Consider the following 16,795-nt stretch of genomic DNA (forward strand, 5'->3'; position numbering starts at 1 on the left):
CATATCTACCTCACTATGTGGGAAGATTTGCATAACGCCGCCCAAATGTTCACGCAAAGAAAGAAGGCGTAACTCTCACTGTAGTTTTGTTGACGCTGCAGCCATGTCGTGACGACACTGTGTGCTTCGTTGTGAAAGCGAAACTACTTTGTTTTGTCTTCCAAAAGAGGACGATATCCGCTTCGTCATGCCTAGAGCTGATCTGTGCTGGTCGCTGAGGGAATACATCAACTTTCACCGTGGACGAAGCGGAATTCAGCCCAGGGTCCATCACATGTGGTTGCCGCTCATTTGTCGGATCCGCCAGGCGTGCCGTTCTCGACCCCGCCGCCTCAGCTCACGCTAAGCCGGGAATTCTACTCACGCTAGCCCGGCCTCAGCTCATTCTAGCCCAGCCTCGGCTCACTCTATCCCGGCCTCAGCGCACGCTAAGCCGGGGCTTCCCCTCCCCCGCTAGGCCGCTGTGTTTTTCGTTGTGAAAGCGACACAAAATAATGTTCTTTTTTAGCAGCATCATATGACCCCTTTAATTTCACCTTCCCCCCGCGATGACATTTCTTCTCGGATGACTCAGATGACTGATGATCGTAATTTTCATTATGCCAACTTTAAAGTTTTGTTTGGCTTTACAACAAAATATCCAGCAAAACAAAATCATGCTGTGCACATTTTGCATACAAAATATAGGACAGAGCTAAATATGATGTTTTTGGTACTGATGTGACAACTTATGTTTTTAGCTATTTTTTCTTTTCTTTTTTTTTTTCTTGTTGCATGATTGATCTAAGATATCTAAGTTATTTTTCTGTAACTAGAATGGCATCAGCAAGGGATTTTGTTTTTTTTGTATACACAGTGTGCCATTGTTTTGTCTTACGGTGAGCCCTATTGAAAAAGATTTAAAAACAAAAAATGACAGTATCACGCACACAAAAACACAAAAAGGGCTCCAGAAGTATAATATTGGGTGAGAAACCTAATATACTGTACAGATAAGCACAAAACCCCTATGTTTAATGCCATCACACCGCACTGCACAAAGGCAGTTCTCCTTGGATTGAAAAAATACAGTTTCATCACCTCCACGCAGTGAGTGATTGTTCCTGGGGGTCTAGGAAGCCCTTTTCAGTTAGCCACCCTTGGGTGGAACAGAGTTTCAAAGTGAGAAATTAAAGAGCCGTGCTAGGACACTGTGCCCTTCCTACCCAAAACTCTTTCTTGTTACAAGCCTGCTGAATCTTGCATACAGTACAATAACAAACTCCACTTGATTTAATATAGAGCAACAAAGCACAGAAACACAATATGCATTATTCAGGAAGGACATTAATGAAGCATCTCTGCTATTACTGACCTGCATACAAATACAGTTTTATGAAGTGTTATCCCTTATATAGCAGGTGCAGTGTGCCATTGTTTTGTCTTACGGTGAGCCCTATTGAAAAAGATGTAAAAAAAAAAATGACAGTCTCACGCACACAAAAACACAAAAAGGGCTCCAGAAGTATAATATTGGGTGAGAAACCTAATATACTGTACAGATAAGCACAAAACCCCTATGTTTAATGCCATCACACCGCACTGCACAAAGGCAGTTCTCCTTGGATTGAAAAAATACAGTTTCATCACCTCCACGCAGTGAGTGATTGTTCCTGGGGGTCTAGGAAGCCCTTTTCAGTTAGCCACCCTTGGGTGGAACAGAGTTTCAAAGTGAGAAATTAAAGAGCCGTGCTAGGACACTGTGCCCTTCCTACCCAAAACTCTTTCTTGTTACAAGCCTGCTGAATCTTGCATACAGTACAATAACAAACTCCACTTGATTTAATATAGAGCAACAAAGCACAGAAACACAATATGCATTATTCAGGAAGGACATTAATGAAGCATCTCTGCTATTACTGACCTGCATACAAATACAGTTTTATGAAGTGTTATCCCTTATATAGCAGGTGGCGCAGTTTTAAACTAGGCCTATTTTCTTTCTTTCAAATGATGAAATAAACCTTAAGAAAAAGGTCATTTTAATTGGTGAACTAGATTCAAAATTCAAAAGGTTTGGTTAGTGCCATCAGATTGATATTTCTGACAAATAAATGAGCTCTTTCCTTTATAATCACCATTAAAGCGAATTAACTCAAAGCTGTGAAAACACTATTAATCTTATTCATTAAAAGTAAATATACAAGAGATTTTTAAGAACCAGCTTGTGCATTATAATTTCAGCATTGGTTAACAAAACCAAATCCCTTTACATTATGATTTCTGATCTTTTACAAAGATGTAAAAGGTATTCTTACGTAAACGTGTATATTTTACAGCTACAAATGTGTACAGAAATGTTTTCATTCTTGGATATAAAATATTCTTGGAGAAAATATAAGGCTTTATCACTTTGAATCGATTAGATACCAAACAAAACATTTTTACGGCAGGAATGTTAAATCAGCAGCCGTTGGGAGACTGCAGTCTGAAATATGATAACATTCAAGCAGTGAAATTGGTTGACTACTAAAGTAAACAAAACACTATTTTATTTTATTTTGTCCTCTAATGTGAAAAGGGCAATTCACAGGATGGAAATATATTCAAAACATCTCAAAGTCTTCCCTGAAAACCAAGCATTGTTATGAAAATGACAGTCTGCACTAATTGGCTGAAGAAGTGTCTCAGACAAAAGCGAAAGTAAATAAACAAACAAGACTCACTGAAACCTGACACATGTGCCCTTTGCAGCCAGTATGCAAGGCATCAAGGAGACCAAACATTTATGTCATTACCATTAGGGACAGGACCTCCTCAACCTTGGAAAGCCCAAGGGGCCATAAGACCGAATCTTTACGATCAAGGGTCACACTCTTGATACATGTAGTAATTATTTTAAGTTAATGAGGAAAGTAGGTAATGGCTGTTTCTGAATATGCACACTTCCCTGCTATAAAGTAAGTGAAAAACAGTATGTCAAAAGTCTCATAAGGCCATGGGAGAGAACTTGTGAATGTCAGTGAAGACACATAAATGATGCTGTAAGTTACATGCAACGACAAATGTAGTATGTCCGGATTAGATTCATACTACACACTTTGATACTTCATAGAACACTTATTTAACAGTCGCAAAGCAAGTACTTATTCAATATAAGTACTTGAGGGGCCATCTCAGTCGGGGCCCCCCAAATGACATTGTTGTGAGCCCCTCTCAGCCTCTGGGCCCTATGCACTCTGACCCCTTCCCCACCCATTGTGATGCCCCTGATGACCAAAATTTTTTGTTATGAAACGTTACATGCTCAGATGCTGCCAGTTGAAATTGCAAATAATTATACATATGTATGCATTTCTTTTTACTGTGTGGTGGTTAAAACATAAAAAAGAAAGAAAATAATAGACAGGCCAATGAAGTGTAGGAAATCAAGGGTGGTATACACAGGTGAAGTGTCTACACAAATAATACTTTTTCAAAGAATGAAAAACTCAACCCTCATCTGTTAAAGCATGCAATGTCATATTGGAGCACTCTCCTTCTCCGCCTGCTCTCAGCATTAGTATGTAAATAGAAAGTGGATCCATGGATATGACAAGTAGGAACATCTCTTTAATTAACTCTAATCCGCTTTAGACCCGCTTGGCAATCTGTTCCCAGAGTCTGCTACATGCTGCTTCATTCATAACTCAAAGACACCTGCATATTTCCATTGCGCTAGATTCATTCAAACAGAAAGATTTTTTAAGTTGCACGTGCGTGGAGTTCTGTCAAGATTTTATTATGTGAGTGTTTTTTTTTCTTTCTTTTCATTGAGCAAAGATTGCCTCTGCGAATGTGAATGAAACTTTCTCTGGATGCTGCTTACACTAGGGACATATCAACTGTGTTAACTGCATTAAAAAATCTGAAATATTTTTCTTGTTTTCCAGTAATATTTATAATCATCCCTAAAACACAATTTGAAGCAACTGTATGTAGTTTTGTGTATTTTGTGACTTTGGAGCCCCCTACTAGTGAATGGAATTCACTGTCGCAAATATATCACTGTCGTAATTAGAGTGGATTTGGATACATGCTGTAAATCAGTCCGCCCTGTTCACGGAATTTCATATCCACTCAACAAACGTACATAAGAAGTGTTCCAATTTGTGCACTTATGCACTATTCTATGCTGCCTGGTAGTATAAATAGTGTGAGTACACAGTGCATAGTGTATAGTGCATCATATACTATACTCTCAAAACAGACATAAAGTCAGTGTACCATCAGAATGATGTTGTAACTGATATTTCAAGGTAAAATAAATAAATAAATAAATAAAATAACTTACATATAGTGGAAGTTTACTAAATGTACTTTTAATACCTACTTTCACTGAGAAGCAAAATTGGGTAAATTTGTTTGTACCCCAGACAGTTCTATTTTTCTTATTTTAAATGTTCTTTAAGCACAAATCTAAAAGAATGCATTGAGTTTTATGATTTAAACAAGAAAAAAAAACATGTATAGGTATATATATACTTTTACTGGAAAGCAAACCAAAATTACAGTTTAAAAACATGATCAGTTTTGCGACACATGATTAAGTTTAAAGTATTTCCTTCTTCTTCCATTCAATTATACAATTAAAAGTGACCCCAAGTTTAATCTTTGCTGTTGTTGATTTCTAAAAGCTCATTTAAAATTCTGAACCTCTGGCTCTTCAAGTGAACATGCATAAACTGGGCTCTTGACTTCAAAGCGACAGGGATACAGCTTTTCCCTAATTAACACCTCAGTTTAAAGCCAAAAAGATCTCAGACAGTTAGGTTTGACCGCATTTTCACATCCAGGTTCTGTGGTTTTGATATGCATTTATATAATCACAGGGTTAAGTCAGAGGTGAGGAAATTCATAAATGCCTTTCTCTTAATTATATCCTTTGACAACTCATGGCACCTTGCTGACATTGGGTTATTTAACTGTGAGCAATAATTAGAATATAGCTGTTGCAATCAAGACCACTGCTGAGGTCTGCCAATGTGCAATTTGCTAAGAGAATTCATAAATTGATTCCCATGCCAAACATGTGATAGAGCAGGCTATCTTTAGTGAGCAAAATTAGTCTAGACTCATATCATCAGCATAATGTGCTGTTTAAAAATCAACAGAAAAACAAGCTATTTGCAAATTTATAAACTCATCACATTAAGGCAAAAGGCTGTACAAACTGGTCAGCCAAAGTCACAAAATCAAACTGATTAAGTCTAATGAGATTCAAAATAAAACATTGTGACCCGAATTCCTGAAAGCATCCATGATAAGAAGGATAAACAAGACACACTAAAAGCACTTTATTTGTGGCATGAGTGTTGGGTGCAGTCGACTGAATAGATATTGACTTGGAACAAACATACCTTGATTGAGCTAAGAAAGTGAAAATGAAACACCATGGCTCATGCTCAATTTGATCAAATCAAAACCTGAAGACAGATAAAGCTTTTCGATGTTCAGACACATCCTCTTTGGCATGGGCTATAAATGGGGAAGGTTGTAGGTAGTATGTGACAGACAACAAAGCCTCAGTGTGAAATATTTTCAAGTTGTTATATCTCATAAACAGCTGTTAGGGTAAAGGTAGCTAAAATTAACCTTGTGGAGGAACAACTAGCCCATCAGTTGGCAGAAGTAGGACTCGACTAGAAAACTACTATGCTAGCTAAGAGCTTCAATAGACCTTTATGCTACCTTCACGTGCTTTCCTAGTTGGAAATTGGACATGAACGGCTTCTGAAGTTGTATTTACAACTGGGAAACTCTGAGATCATTTTGATACCCGAGTTTCTGAGTTGGGCGGACCATAAACTTGAAACATAGCTGTAGTATTGTGAAGTTTTTTTCCCACAACATCGATATTGCGTTCTCTTGCATTTATAGTCAAATATATTTAAGTATATATAAATAAATATCTGATGTATGAATGGGATGCTACATTTTATTCAAAACCTGTTTGATATCGACTCAATATCTTCTATAACTGTTGGTTTTAATAAGATTTCCAGAATGAAACTCATGAAAGGTCGTAATCCAGGAGTCCTGTTCTTTCTGACAACAAAACACCACGTGACAAACTAGTTATTGAATGTGACAAACTAGTTATTACAACTTCTATAAGTGGGAAGTAGGAAACTTCCAATAGCACATGAAGGCAGCATTACCTACGACTTACAGTCTTTACAATGGCATGCACTGTAAAAAGGTCCTGTATGATGTAATTTTCACAACTCACAACATTCAAAACTGTTTTATTGAATTTCTGTCTACTTTTGGAAAGTCTTTTCAGCAGTCGAACAATTGGTATGTTGTTAAACAACAGTACAATCCATTGAACACACTGTACTTTTATCACTCACAGCCTCCTTTTCACATTAAAAATTAAATATGGCCCTATCCACGAGCCATCCACCACCAGGGAGTGACTCAACGGAGATGTTGTACATGCCCACCACAGACTGTGGTGACCGGCCTGCTGCAACACACGAGCCTGAAACTGAGGAGAGGAAAGGAGAGGACATTGCCTCAGAAAGAAAGAAAGAAAGAAAGAAAGAAAAATAAATGATATGTCAAAATATTGGAATTGCGCATTCAGCATTGCAGTGTAAATACAGCATGATAAACCTGTTGCTGTTTATTGTGTGATTAATATTAATTAAATATTATTGATCAAAACAAAAACAAAAGACTAGTCACTGGTCTTGATTTATTGTTTTGTTCTGTAGTTTTACTGACAGGTAAAAATTATGAATTACTTGGAAAAATATTAAGCGATGTTTACATGATTGAGAAAAATAGCACTGTACATACTACTGTCTTAATTTAATATGTATTAATGTGAAAATTAATATTATAAATTAAGATGTACTGTATGTTCAATAACATTTTAATTTTTGATATTGTATCAAGTTTTTGGTATTAGTGACAGTGGCAACCCAGGTCTTTAGGAACTTACTGTATATGTTTCTATCCTCTCACCTCAACCTATTCTCTTGTAGTTTGCTTAATGAGAAGTTGTTTCTTGATGAACTTTCTTGATGAGTTCCACTCTGCTGGGAATGCATAGTATTAAGAGATAACGCAGTCAGTGTAGCACAGTTAATTTTTTAATGATGTCTGTGTACCTGGCCCACAGTGATCACTACTGTGTCTGCTGACATCTAACAATAAATTAGGTGCTATAAACAGTTCTCTTGCTGATGCCTTGAAACAAAGAAAGCTACATGTGCAGTCCAATAAAGCAAAACCTATAGACAGACAGATAGATAGATAGATAGATAGATAGATAGATAGATAGACAGATAGATAGATAGATAGATAGAGACAGACAGACAGACAGACAGACAGATAGATAGATAGATGATAGAGTTCCTGATCCTAATCCAGTTCTGTCACAGGTCGTTCCATAGCCAGTTTAAACTAGCAACAGCTAATGAGGAACAAAAAAAAAATCTACAACTACAACACTTCAAAGTTAGTATGTTTTTAAAGCAGATAGCATCACTTTATTTTCCCACTTAAAACAAGCTGTTGACCGCTCTCTTGTCAGTTAGTATGTAGGTGTATAATATGTCCTAGCTGGCTTGCTAAAGTCATTTGAGAAGCAGCACTGAGCAAATAAGTTGGCAGTGCAATGCGTTTGTGTGGCAGTGAGGTTCTGCAACAGTAGGTGCATAATGTTCATTTAGACATTATACTATATTGCCATGGCAATGTGAAAGTTAGAAAAGTCCAAAATAATGTTGTAATGTCTGTCCTCCCTTACCAAAAAGTAGTATACTTCAAGTTTATTTTAGTAAGTATACTTAAGTAAAGTTCAAGTATATTTTTAAGTATACTTTATGTAGTAAGTATACAAATATCAGTGTACTAGTAGTATACTTGTAAGTGTACTATTTCAATACTCATTGGGACTAAATTGGCCCACTTTCTAGTATATAAAAGTATACTTTTAAGTATGACTTTTTCTAAGTATAAGTCAAGTATACTTAAATGTCATTTTAAGTATATTTCTGAGAAGTACATAAAGCCCATTTCGGAGAAGTACATAAAAAGTAGACTAAAAGTATACTTTCCTATTTTTAGTTTAAAAGAAGTATACTAATAGCACACTTGAATAAACTTCTTTTTCGTAAGGGCTATCAAGCTATTCTTATTATATCTAAATAATAAATGCTCATTTGTTGCATTTTAAAGAGTTTAAGTGGTAAAAAGGGTTGAGTTTGACAAATGGTTTGACAAAATGATGAACGCTTTATGAAACAGATTAAGCAGGAATAATTTAATGTTTGTCCTTGTAAAGTACTAACATATACCTTCAAGGTACTAATATGTACCATTTAGGGGTAAATGGGGTACAAAGATCTACCTTTTAGTTTTTTTTTTGTTTTTTTTTATGTCAGTGACAGCTTTGTGCCTTTTTTACCCTTTAGAAAGGTACTAATATGAACCATTTAGGCATTAATATCTACTGTGTACCTATAATATGCACCATCAAGGTACTAGGGGTAAATAATGTACAAAGATGTCCGAGTGACAGCTTTTGTATCTTTTTTTCTGAGAGTGTAGCATAGAGAATGTCACATTTGTTTATTTTGATCATTTGGGCATTACAAATGGTACATAGTACATACATTTTTAGAAACCTTCAAAAAATAAGTATGCCCTAAATGAATTTCAAACCCCTGATGATTTCAAGTAATCTACAAACACCATCGTAATGTTTATATGTCCTCCGCTAACAACAAGCACAGATGGTGCTTTCCAAGACACAATGAGAGACATGCAGTTTTTGTGATAGGACTAAATGACTTCTCCATCTTTAAATTTTCAATCACATCATGGTTGAGATAAGCCTCCAAAAACACCTGTGAGCATCGCAGTAGTGCAGCGAACGTATTTGTGCAGCCTAGTTTCCACCAGCATCCTAATGATTTGCTCGTTATCAATTTTGCAGTGGGATTGCACATTCTGTGCTGTGATGTAGGCTGAGCTAATTTCAATTTTGTCACGGATAATGCCACTTCATTGTCTGCTGTAAAATTCCAAACAAAACATCCATCAAACTCCCCCCTACGATATTGTACTTGACGAGGCATTTAAAAACAAAAACACTTTACAATCTGAAGTGGGGGACCACTGGCACAGTGGTGGAGCTCCTATGGCTGTGCTGGCCAACGGGCTGCAAAACCACATTCTGCATGTGTTGTTCTCCATATTAATGCATTTCTATCATAATCCAAGTTCATGCTGATCACTGTTGACATTTCATTCTGTTTTTTAGAGGACTATCAATTTGCAATGTTGCAGCTGAAATAAGCAACCTACACAAACAATGAGCTCCTATTTTTGGCATGACCACCACATTACATGCCTAAGTCATAGGATAGTATTTACTCAACAGCTCCTCTACCAGAGAGAATATGATTTCTTTCTATTATCCGTTCAGTAACAAGCATTTCATATTGATTTGCATGTGCTTGATGGAGGAGATTTTCAGAGAGATTTTATCAATACATGTGCAAATGCAAAAGTTTGAGTAGATTGTCAGTACTCCAAGTTTGAGTGAATTAGACCCAGTAATCCATTCACCACAGACTGGAGCAGTAATGGAATGGAAGGAGGGCACCGCTGAGCATGTTTTGTGAACTGACACTAATGGATTCTGTGTTTGCATTTAACGAACACTGCTCGAAATATGAATTAACCCCATTTCAAACATTTGCATTATTAAACAAGACAAATAATTACAAGCTATGGTTTTCTAAAACACAATAACAGGTTTGCAATTCTGATAAGTCATTCTAAGCAAGTCGACAACTTAAGCATATTGTCATCGTGTTATTTAACTTTAATTTGTTGACAGGCAGTGAAAAATTAATTTGTAAGTACACGGTGAGGACTAATCTAGACAGACATGGATTTGCTGTAACTTCCCACAATGAGATAAAGCGTTCAATAGTTATCGTTGTAGGAAAGCTGTTAGACGGTTTTGACTAAGCCCAGTTTTCTCTGCCTGACATATGAAATGTCTTTCTCTGGTTCTTGCTCTCCATCAATGATTGAAAATCACAAACTTCACCACATCACATCACTTTAGATAGATCTTAGCTTTAAAGCTTTCCACAGCAGTTGTTTAGGACTCTCACAAAAACACAGTGAAAATCTCATCAGCCCCGAACCAAATAAAAGAAGGGAGATTTTAATGCCAGATGCATGCTGTAGCAAAAGAAACCTGTAGATGTGCAAACAAACAGTTTAAAACAAAGTTTAATGGAATAGTTACATTTTCAAAAATGCAATGGTTAATTCAAAAATGAAAGTTGCAGAAATTTAGTCACCCTAAGACCCACAGGACATCCTGATTGTTTCTTCATCAAAACAGATTTGGAGAAATGTGGCATTATATCACTTGCTCAACAATAAATCCTCTGCAGTGAATGGGTGCCATCAGAATTAAAGTCCAAACAGCTGCTAAACACATCACAATAATCCACAAGTAATTCACACGACTCCAGTCCATCAATTAACACATTTTATGAGGTGAAAAACTTTGTTTGTAAGAAACAAATTCATCATTCATCAAGATATTTTAAGCTTCAAACTATGAAGTACTAGTCCTCTATCCATAATATTGCTTTTTCCAATGAAAAATATGTCTTTTCTGAATCAGGAGAGATATATGCACAGATCAAGCACTGTTTACAAGTGAAAGCAGTTGAAAACAGTTCCAAACAAATACGTCTGTGAATTTTGATTTCTGGAATCTTTGGAAAGAATTGGAAATATTTTTTTCACTGGAGGAAGCATTATAATGGATTATGGCCAGAAGTGATTTAAAGTTAAAATGGCAGGATGGATTCATCATACAAACACAAAGCTTTTTGCTTCACAAGACATTAGTTGATGGACTGGAGTCATATGGATTACATGTGGATTATTGTTATGTTTTTATCAGCTGTTTGGAGTTTTATTCTGACGGCACCCATTCACTGCAGAGGATCCATTGCTGAGCAAGTGATGTAATGCTAAATTTGTTCCGATGCAGAAACAAACTCATCTACATCATGGATTTTCATTTTTGGTCTTTAAGGTCAAAGCACGTAAAAACATGTTAAACTCTGTAAAGCAAGCCAAACAGCCAACATAAACTGACTGAAATTCTGTTAGTGTTGTGAAACGCTCATTATTTCTATAAAGTTCAAAGGCCTATGTATTCACAACGGTGAATAAGGAAGAGACTTGATATAATTAAAAATATTCTGCTTATGATATGGCACATCAATAATATGGACAATGTGTCGGTGCCCTGTGATAAACTCACTTCATTTCACTCCATTTCTCATGGGTTTGCTTTCCTGCATGGACTTTATCATTATAGAAATTAGGCTTTTCTGTGGCATCACCAGACATTACAATCTGAAGATTTTCATGCCTATTATTTTCTTGTTTGATGTTTTTATTGGTAAACTGCTCTGGAAGAATAAAAACAATTGTGAAATATTATAAATACTTTTTTCTTCTTTAAGATAAGTTAAGTCCCATACTGTTTAAAGAAGAGTTTAGAGCTGATTGTTTAATCTCGCAGTTCTCTAGGCTGCTGTACCCTGGTGGGTAAATAAATGAGAGAAGAGAGCTGGCATCCCATTGAAGCTAGAGTGTTCATTAGAAACTGAACACCAAATGCAGTCTATTTCTGGACTCCATCAATCGTGGTTGTACAAATGTCTTGGATGAAATTAGAAAACAAAGAAGTATCCAAAACAGCAGCTAGATTTCAGGCAGAAGTAGGTACACAGCCCAATCCAGTTAAATAAACTAAACTAATAAGAGGGAAACAACAGCATAAACCATGAGAAATCCATAAAACATATGAATTTGAAAACTCAGAATTGCAGACAGGGCGGAAGAGTGTGCAAGGATAAACCATAGCATACAATAAAACAGGAAATGGAAACCAGGTGGATGCAATGAACAGTTCAGTGAATCTCATCGGTGACTAATTCTTCTGAGGGCTCCTTGTGTTGGGCCGGTGGGTGGGCTGCAGGCTCAGATGTTACAGTCAAGAGGTCACAGTTTGGCTGGTTAGCATGGCCCTGTTAGTCCCTGGTGGTAGATGTTATAGCTACATCATCTGGACACATTGATGGCCAGTTAGAATCAACATAAATCATTAAAATAATTGCTTATACTATTATAGTAAAGGTTGTACCAGTGCCAGATTCTGTTTTGGAGGGCTCTTAAAACATAAGACTTATCTTGTTTTATCTTATTATAATTCCCTTTTTTCCCATGTTGACAGAAATAAATCACAGTATATCCGAGAGGCCATGGCTGAGAGGACTTTAAAATAATCTGATTGTGTTTCTTTTCTTGTTTGTTTGTTTGTTTTTTGTTTTTGGGGGGTACTTACACAATGTTCAAAAGTTTGGGGTCTGTACCATTTTTCAATCTTTTATGCTCACCAAGGCTGCATTTCTTTAATTGATAATACTGTAAAAACTGTAATATTTTGAAATATTACTTCAATTTAAAATAATTGTTTTTATTGTAATTTAATTATGTTATGGAAAGCTGAATTTTCAGCAGCCATTACTCCAGTCTTCAGTGTTACATGATCCTTCAGAAATTATTATATTATATTATATTATATTATATTATATTATATTATTATAATGTTTTTGTGGAAACTGTGATAATTTTTTTTCAAGATTCTTATAAAAAGTAATAAAAAGGTCTAAAGCCTGGCATTAAAGTATTAATTTCTTACTGAGCCCAAACTTTTGAATGGTATATTCTTCTGTTTGTGCTTTATATAAAAGCATGCATTTTGGCATTAACATTTCTTTATATATATAGGGTGTTTTCAATAAGGACATTATTGATTGCAAAACAAGCATGCAAATCATTAAATGAATAAAATAATGAATGGTTTACTTTTTTGTCCCCCAAAAGTAGAAATGCTAATCTTGACAGAGTAGATTATTAATATTTCACTGCTATTATAATGGCAATGATGTCTTCCACAATACAACAACAAAGCCTTCATTACATACAAAGTATTATACAATTTTTTATATATATATATATATATATATTCAGACATTTATTTTACCCCAACAAAAGATTTTTTCCCCCCAAATCTGTTTTCTGAGAAGAGAAAAAAAAACTTGAATTCATCACAATGTTTCCTATCATCCAAAAAATAAATAAATAAATAAAAACCCAAAGCAGAAAAAAAAAAATCAAATTAAATGAGAAATAAAGCCTATGGTTTGCTTTACGTCTTGTTTTAATGTTCTACAAAGAAATCCTATTTCCTTTTTGGCACCCAAAATGAGTTACCGATGCAATGAATTCAAAGAGGGTTGCCCCTGTCAATAAAAGGTCAGGTCTTTTGACGCAAGATAGGCTAATTACTTCAAAACTTCTCATCGTTAACGGCCCTACCTGATACAAATGAGCACCCACTTTATTGATTTCCCCCAGACAGCTGCTCATTTTGCAGTCTGAGCATGGAAAAGCAGAAAGCCATGTCAATATTGTTTCATGCAGAATACTTTCTTACTTCTCTCTAAGTGTTTGCCCACTTCTTGTTTAACTTTATCACGTTTATTCCAGACACTGGCACTAATTATCTTTTACTTTCATGCTTCAACTGGGAGAGAGCCTTTGAATTACTTGCTCAACTCTTGTCTGGCTTGGCCTATCAAGAGGCAACAGCATACATAATTCATTTGCACAGATTTCTCTGCAACATCTCTGAGCCATCATCAGCCGTTCCCCAGTAACTGCAAAAATTACAGACAGAACTGTGTGGCGTTTCGAACACTGATCTAAAATACATCACAGTTGAAAATCCATAACCCAGATGATTATCCCCACTGTCAGTGTCATCAACTTCTATATCAAAAGGGAAGCAATAATCTTTCCTGCTTTAATAGATACAGATTAATTAGGAAATGAAATCCAGGTCCTTGAATGCATAAAAAGAATATATTCAAGCATTCGGTCATGCTATAACAAAACAGAGATCCTGTTCAGTTCTATTTAAGGCCCATTCAGAGCAAGGATGATAACTATAATGACAACTTTAACTACAAAGTTTTTATATTTATCATCATTTTATGGATATAGCAAAATCCACACCACAACTACAACAATAGTGACACAGTAAAATAATGTTTTCCAGCCAATGAACAATAAAAACATTGATAGCCAATCAGAATCAACCTGGCTTTAAAGAGATTGAGCATTTAAAGTGGCAGACGATAAAACTGCAGCTTGTGCCTCGCAGTTTAAAATAAACGTATAATATTGTCTGTTGGTGTAGACCAGGGGTGTCAAACTCAATTCCTGGAGGGCCGGAGCCCTGCAGAGTTTTGGTCCTCCGGCCCTCCAGGAATTGAGTTTGACACCCCTGGTGTAGACACTAATAGTCATTGTTCTTGTTGTGAATGGGCCTGATTAATGGAACTGATTAAGGTCTATTCTTAATTGTAGCTGTCTGAGAACAATCCCAGCATGCATTAGTAATGCCGCACCCAAGGAATATCATGGATACACCAACCGCACTAGACCCTTGTTGTCATGCAATCGGTGCTCCTTTAAAAGCACCTTCTCTCCACTCAGTCAGTGTCTGGTCTCAATGTTACAAAAGTGACTCTTACCTGACTCTCCATTTATGGACTTACCTGTTCTCATGGATTTACCTTCATCGTTGATGCTTTCTTCTGAACCCATCCGTTCTCTTCCCTGCATAAGAGAAAAGACTCTTTACACAAAGCGAAGTTGCATTACTATAGCTCTGTATACTATTTACTCACCTATTGTCTGTCTTTGATCCTCCACTGTTGGTTATCCTGAATAAACTCTGAAGTATTGTGACTTACCTTGGGGGTATTCCAGAAAGCAGGTTATGTGACATACCCGGGTATGTTTAAGGGTAAGTAAGCGTTCAAAAAATGAAAATAACTTTCAGGGTATGTATAGAAATTTATCCTCTGAACATAACCTTCTCCAGAGTAGGTTCTGTTTCAGGGTTAGTTTACTTCAGCGCTATCAGCACATGCGTGACCTATTGACGAGACTCCAATGGGCGTGACAGATTGCACACAGCATTATATATTATTACAATATAGTTATAGTAATATACAACATTATAGTTATATATATTATAAAGCACTATTATAAGTAATATATAAGGTAATATTTAAGTCGTGTCAATATTAATAAAGCACTATAATAACAAGATGTATGTATTCTAAGATATTTATTATATTTATTTTATTGTCATCTCACACATGGATCTGCGAACTTTTTTTTTTTTTGTAACAGGACGTTTTCTACAATGTATTTCTATAATAAAAATACATTATCATATGTCTTATCAATAAACATCAAACAAACAATATAATTATTTTCTCAGTGATTAAACAACGTTTGAAAAATGATTGCACCACCAATTTTCAATTAAATTCAAGTTTATTTTGTATAGTGCTTTTCACGATACAAATCATTGCAAAGCAGCTTTACAGAAAATTAAGTTTCTACAATATATTTAGTAGTAGCTTATCAGTGGTGACTGTCAGTTAATGTACATATGGCAGAAATGTACGGAAAAATCAATTAAAGACGTAATCAAACAGACGATGAACACTATTAACAGCAATTATTATATGTTGTTCTCTCAATTAGGTGGCGATATGCACTAGGTATGTAAATAGCCATTGAACAAAAGAAGAAAGAAGCAGTATGGCGCGCTTTTTCTTAGTCCGTTTCCATAGTGACTTGTCGATTCGTGGCTCTGTTGAGAATGTCTTGTGTGTTACCTGTGAACATACTCTGAGTTGACTTAACTTACTCCCGGACATGTTTTTGGAACCAGCATACCTCAAGTAAGCAAGGTTTGGGTTAATGAACCGAGAGTTCAGGGTATATGTAACTGTAAGTTAACCTTGCTTTCTGGAATACACCCCTGTTCTTTTCCCGTCTGTTTGATGACAGAGAATCGGTACTAACTTAATTTTTGTAAAGAAAAAAAATGTAAAAAGAAAGAACATATAAAATTAACTGTCAGTATTGTGTGTAAAAATTACTCAATATTATGTTGCACTCTTGTGGCCGTGATATTGGTTAATCAAATAATTTGTTCGTTTATTTCTTTGTTTAAAATGAGTGTCTTAGGCTATTTTCAATTATGCATGGCAATTACAAGCTTTACAGCTACTTAGAAAATGCAGATATTGGCTCATGAAAATGAAGTTGTTTTGATTTTTCTTCAGATTTTTAGTTTGAATCACATTAAAGTGTTTTCCTGTTGCCCTTTAAGTCATTCTTTGAACTGTTGTACTTACTAGGTGATCTGTTTACCATTACAGTTATAATCAAAGACTAATAGTCAGAGGGTTTGCTTCTTCCCAGGCTCTGCCTTGTTTGTGTAAAGTGTTGTTTTTCTGTTATATTCCTGGGTCTGAAAATCCAGAAAAGAAACCAAAGAGAATGTTGTTAAAACTTTCAAATCAATCAGGCAAAATAAAGAGAATTCAGGTTGCTGAGATTTGATGTAACATCTGGGCCAAAGGTTCTATCCGATGAGATATAATGCATTTCAGATGCATTTCCGCCTTATTTGTGCACTCAATTGAGGCTATTTATCAAACTGCATATTCATGAAGATATACACAGAATCACCAAGGGACTGCAATCTGGAGACCATCACAGATCCGTATGTAGCATCGGAAAGAACACATTTTCCTGGATCAATGCATAAATAAGGCCA

This window comes from Sinocyclocheilus anshuiensis, unplaced genomic scaffold (genome assembly GCF_001515605.1).
Source record: "Sinocyclocheilus anshuiensis isolate Anshui unplaced genomic scaffold, SAMN03320099.WGS_v1.1 scaffold152, whole genome shotgun sequence".
In the NCBI taxonomy this organism is placed as follows: Eukaryota; Metazoa; Chordata; class Actinopteri; order Cypriniformes; family Cyprinidae; genus Sinocyclocheilus; species Sinocyclocheilus anshuiensis.